Raw genomic sequence first — 6,217 nt, 5'->3', positions numbered from 1 at the left:
TGTTTTTCCATAGTATTCCAAGAGAAAAGGAAAGTTGAAGGCCGTGATTGATCTTGAGGAATCCGATGAAGATCCCAAGTCTGGTGAGGAGGTGACGGATGACGAAGACATGGAGGACGTTGAGGATACTGCCTTTAGTCCCCATTTGGACGATATTGAGGAAGATTTTTCCAAGAATTGGCCCAGTCCTATCCGTGCTGGCTCTATGGAGGGTGAGAACCTCCCAGTTGGTAGTGGTACTTCACTGGTAAACCCAATTAGTATTCCAGCCGCAACTCCTGCTTTGTTGCCTAAGGTACCTTCGTTTTCTGCTCCTAGCGGTATACTGCCTGTTGTCTCGGCTACTACTGGTGTTGTAGTTGTATCTTCCAAGAGCGTTCCATCATCTCCTGATACTTCGTTCCATTCGAGTGGTTCGTTTGCGAAGAATTTTACTACGGTGATGAGGGTTAGTAGCTCAGACTCTCAGCCGAAGAAGAAGGTTGTGATTTCATTGGCCAGCTTCTCCTTCAATACTATGCCCACCTCATTGGGGAGCGCTCAGTCTGTTTCTACTTCCCCTGTTAACAAGGTTATTGGACCTCCACCTTCGTCACCATATTGGACCGTATTGGACAATCTTCCTTCTGCTTGTGATATGAACTTAGGTGGTGTTCAAGCTTTTCTTCGGTTCCCAGCTCGTCCACCATACCGTCTCTTCGTCGTGGTGAGGGTTCAGTACTCGTTCCCCACGCTCGCTCTCAAGCGATTGGTGGAGTTGTTGCTGAGTCTGAGAAGGGTAAGATGTCTGAGAGATTGAGCCTTGGGAGTTCTGACAATGCTATCCTTGAATCCATTCTTCGAGATTCAAAGGGTCCCTTTTCTACTGAGGTTGATCATCACCAACTGGCTGGTTCTTTGGAGGTAGCTTCGCAGTTAGATGTTCTGTCTGCTCAGTATCGTGTGGCTAAGGATCTATTCTTTGACCCGGACCGCCTTCGCTCTAGTCATATCTTTGGTGAAATCCGCAGGGGTAGCACCTAAGAGATGGAGGCATTTATGGACACCTACACTGATTTCCTTCCTCGTTTTTCGCTGTTCTCAGTAAGTGATTCTTACCTTACTATTTCATGCTTTGTGTTGAACCTCCGTCTGTTCTTATGCTCCGTTGTTTGCAGCTTTGCAAACAAATCGATGTTGGATGTACCTTGTTCAAGTTCTACAAGGCTAAGTATACTCACTTGAGTGCTTTGTTGGAGCGTGCTCGTCAAGACTATGCCTTTGCTAATGCACATCAACCTTCGTCCAGTGGTACTGCTTCTGCTGCTAAAGTATCTTCGTTGGAGGATGATCTGAAAAAGACTCAGAGATCCTTGGAGGCTTGTTTGTTGGATCTTGAGAGATCTAACAATGCTGCTAAAGTTGCTGAGGATGGGCGCAAAGCTGTTGATTCTGCTATGGATGTTGAGTCCTCCACAACCATAGGTTCATTTCTTCGTTATCTTCGTTTTCATTCTTGTTTGATTGCATAGTCCTGAGACAACCTACGCCTGTCAGCTGGTATCTCTAGTGAGATTAGACATCTCCAGGAGCAGGTAGGAAAGTTGGCCTCCGATGTTTGGTATTATCAGAAGAAGTCTGACAGGTTGATGAATGTGACTATTCATAACGAGGCCCAAATCTCTCTTGAATCTGATCATAACGCAGATCTTTGAAGCAGATGGCTTCGCTCCGTGAAGAGTATAACGAAGATCTTAAATGGAAAGAGGGTCTCATTTTGAAGCAAAAGGAGGATATTGCCTTAGTTGAGAAACGCCTCTCAGTCCAAGAAATTATCCGTAAAAAGTATCGTGCAGATTTCGAAGATGCTTGTGCTTCCTTGGCTAAGGTTACTGCAGAGCGTAATGTTTTGTCTTCTGAAGTCTGTTCTCTTAAGAATAGACTTGTGGAGGCTGGCTACGCGTCTTCTTCCATGTCCCGTGCATCCTTGGTAAAGATATTGGAAGAGTTAGAGAATGTTTACCAATTTTTATCCTCTGAGAATGCTTCGCTCCGGATTGATGTTGAGAATCTCCGGACTGAACGAGATACCCTTGTAGAGGATCTCGAAGCCGCTGAGGTTGACCTTGCTGAGGACCAACATAGTTTAGAAGAATCCCTTAGCCATGCCGGAGGTAGCTTAGGGGTCTTATATTCTAGCAGCATTCTTTGTGCCCTTTGATGCCTTTTCTCATTACTTACACCTTTCGTATTCGCAGGTCTCCAGGAATAGCTTGTGGGTGAAAATGCCAAGATTAACCGTCTTGAAGGCCAAATATCTTCATTGGAGATATCTCGTCAGTTTAATGCCGTCGTTAAGTTCAAGGCTGAGTCTCTCCAGCAGGATAACGATCAGCTTAGCGCTCAGATGATGGAGCTTCGTCGGAAATCAGCTTCAGATCTGGAGGCTTAGTCCTCCCAGATGAAGGAGAAATTTGAGCGTTCGGCCATTGACTACATCAACAATGCCTTTGCGGAAGCCGAGCTCCAAGCTGAGGGAGTTGTGTTTCCTCGTCTTCCTTACCCTTGATTCTGTCGTATCCAGCTTACTTTAACCATACTCTTTGTTGTACTGTGCCCTCAGTTGAGGTGCCCTTGTGTTGTCTCATTTCTTGGAAACAATGCTTTGTGATGGTTTGAACCTTCTTTATCTGCAAATTTTAAGACATGTCAGTCGTATTTTGGTAACATTATTATTTTACCTATGTTACTGCATGTACATTTTTGTTTGTAGACGTATTGTGTCTAATTGATTGCACAATCAAGTTATCACAAGGTGCTAAGGTATGTTTAACCTTTGGTGGAACATTTATCGTCCTAACTAAGTATCCTTTGGCCAGAAGGTACCGTGGTGGCGAAGGTTCCTACGTGGGCAATAGTTTTCCTGTAACCCTACGCGTTCAGGCGAAGACTGCTTTACTTCGACAAGGTATCTCTATAGGGGATATCTTACTTTTTATTATTGCCTCATGAAGGGAGATATTGCCCCGAGGATCCGAGTATTGACATATGCGCAGTTATGTCTTGCCTTTTCTCATCGTCAATCCTGACGGAGGGTGTCTATTCTAACCCAGTTATATTAATCGAAACTATCTTTTTAGAAAAAAGTTTCTTTCATTGATTAGTAAGGTTCATAATACGTTTGATCAAGGATAAAACATGGTGGGTCATGGCCCATTCCTTTCTTCTCCTGAGCAATCACCATTCTCTTGCGGGTAGTACTTTTTTAGGTACATTGCATTCCAAGGGTGTTGTAATACTTCACCTTTTGGGGTCCTTAGGTAGTAAGACCCTTTTCCGGCGATGTCATGTATGATGTAAGGCCCATCCCATGTCAGAGCTAGCTTTCCCCACTTCTTCTTTATTTGATATGATGGTATCTGACGTAGCACGTATTCCTCGACCACAAAGTTTCTAGGGATGACCTGTTTGTTGTATTCTCGTGCTAGCCTTCGTTGGTAATTCACCATCTTTTGCAAAGCTACTTCTCGTCTTTCTGCAAGATCATCCAGCTTTTCCAACATCAAGTCTGTTGTTAGATTCTTCTCCCATGCCTCCGTTTTTGTTGTTGGAAGTATTATCTCCATTGGGATGACTGCTTCAGTTCCGTAGGTCAGTAAGAATGAAATTTCTCCCATAGCTGACCTTCTGGTAGTTCGATAGGCCCATAGGACGTTGTGCAGTTGTTCGCACCATCTCTTATTGTATGCTCCTAAGCTAGCTTTAGGTACGAAGACAGCACTGAATCCAGAGTTTGGTATTTGAGCTCGATTTGTCTAATGACCAACTGTTAGTCACTAGTCAACCGAACATCTGATAATCCTAGGTCCCGTGCCAAGCGTAGACCATGTATGACCGCCTCATACTCTGTGATGCTATTGGTGTATTGTTCGAATTATAACCTGAATGCGTAGATGAGTCGGTCTCCGATGGGGGTTGTTAATACAATCCCAATGCCTGTGCCTTCTCCATTGGAGGAGCCATCTACGAATATCTCCCATCTTCGTGAATTCTGAGGTTCCAGGAGATTTTCTGGTTCTTGTTTGTCTTCCTCCATTCATGGGATGTCGTCTATCTCCGCTTCGTCGCTGAGAGGTAGGTCTGCCGGAAAATCTGCTAAGATCTGTGATTTCTCAGCCTTCTTAGTTTCAAAGATTATGTGAAACTGTTTGATCATGGAATTCCATTTTGCCACCCTCCCAATTTTCTTCGTGCTATCGAGGATTTGACCAATCTGAGCCTTCGTGAAGACTCGGATGGTATGTGCGTCAAAATATATCCTTAGTTTTTGTGTTGCCACTACTAAGGCATATATAAGTTGCTCCACCTTGGTGTAGTTACGCTCCGCTGAACTGAGTGTCTTGATGATGTAGTATATGGGGTTTTCACCTTTCCATTGGTCTCGCACCAATACTGCGCTCACAGCGTAGCTTGTTGCTGCTAAGTATAAGGTGAGTATTTCACATATCTCCGGATTCTGTAGGATGGGTACTGAAGCCAAGTATTCCTTATCTTTTGGAAAGCTTGTTCGCACTCCGTGGTCCACATGAACATGCTTCCTTTCCTTAGCGTATCGAAAAATGCTTTGCATTATCCGATGACCTTGCTATGAATCTTCCCATGGACGCTAGGATTCCATTTAGATTTTGTAATCCTTTTAGCGTTTGTGGAGATGGCATTTCCATTATTGATCTGGCCCTTTTGGGGTCCACTTATATTCCTCGCTCAGTCACCAAGTATCCTAGGAATTTTCCCGAGGTTACTCCGAATGTGCATTTCTCCGGGTTTACTTTCATGTGAAAGTTTCTCATGACTTCGAATATTTCCTTTAGGTCTGATAGGTGGTTTTTCGCCTCTTTGCTCTTGAAAATCATATCGTCCACGTAGACCTCCAGTATCTTGCCTATCCATGGCTTAAAGATTTTGTCTACTAATCGCTGGTATGTTGCCCCCGCGTTCTTTAGTCTAAAGTCATCCTTGTATACCAATAAAATCCTCGTGGGGTAAAGAGCGTAGTATGCTTCTGGTCTTCTTCTACAAGGGCGATTTGGTTGTAACCGGAGTATCCATCCATGAAGGATAGCCTCTGGTGACCTTCGATTGCATTGACCAGTTGATCAATGTTTGGCAGGGGGTAGCTGTCCTTAGGGCATGATTTGTTGAGATTGCTAAAGTCGATGCAAATGCGTACGTCTCCGTTCTTCTTAGGCACAATCACCATGTTGGATATCCACGTGGGATACTTGACTTCTCGTATGAATCCTGATGCTAGAAGTTTTTGAAACTCCTTTTCTACTGCTTCCTGGTAGATATCCGCCACCTTGTGGATACGTTGGTTTGATCCGAAGGTGGTGGGAGACCAGATTTGGGTCAATCCCTGGCATGTCTTCCATTGACCACGCAAAGACATATGTTGATCATCTCCTCTTACCCTTCTAGTAAAGTTCCGATGTTGATCATCTTTGGATCTGCCTCAGTTCCGATGTTGATTTTCTTTGTTGGTTCCACCAGAGAGAAGGTTTGCTTTTGAGGTCGTAGAGGAGTGCATTTCTGTAATTGTCATTTGGCAGAGACGTTCGCTCCCGGAGTGGCGGAGGTGCTTGCTTCCGGAACTGAGGTGGCTTCGGGGTACTAGAAAGGCCCCGTCCTTTACTTCCTTATTCTCTTTTCGTCTCTTCCTTTCATGTTGTTGTGCAGCGGCTCTTTCTTCGTTGAGTCTGACCTCTGCTAGACTGCATAGACGTGCATCATGTTGATCACCTTTGATTTCCATTTCACCCATAGGTGTAGGGAGTCGAAGGTACTGGTGATATGTCGAAGCTGTTCCTCGTAATCGATGGACCCATAGTCTGCCCATGATTACTTTGTAGGGCGAAGGTGCTTCCACAACACAGAACCTTGTATTGGTTACTAAGGGTCCTGCGCGTACCTGTAAGATAATTTTTCCTTTTGGTCTAGAGACTGCTCCGTTGAAACCGTATATTGTGCAAGTGGATGAATCCATTTTCTCAGCTGTCAAACCCACACGTAGGTAAGGTTCGTAGAGTAATACATTTAATGATATACCCCCATCAATGAGGACCTTCGTAACGTTCCATCCATGTATTGGAAGAGTGATCATAAGTGGATCGTTGTGCATCTCGACCTTCTGGTTGTCGTCTCTTGTTGAGAATGTTAATGGCGTATCCATCCGTTCTCC

Source organism: Papaver somniferum, chromosome 9, assembly GCF_003573695.1.
Source record: "Papaver somniferum cultivar HN1 chromosome 9, ASM357369v1, whole genome shotgun sequence".
Lineage (NCBI taxonomy): Eukaryota > Viridiplantae > Streptophyta > Magnoliopsida > Ranunculales > Papaveraceae > Papaver > Papaver somniferum.
This window is presented reverse-complemented; position numbering follows the sequence as displayed.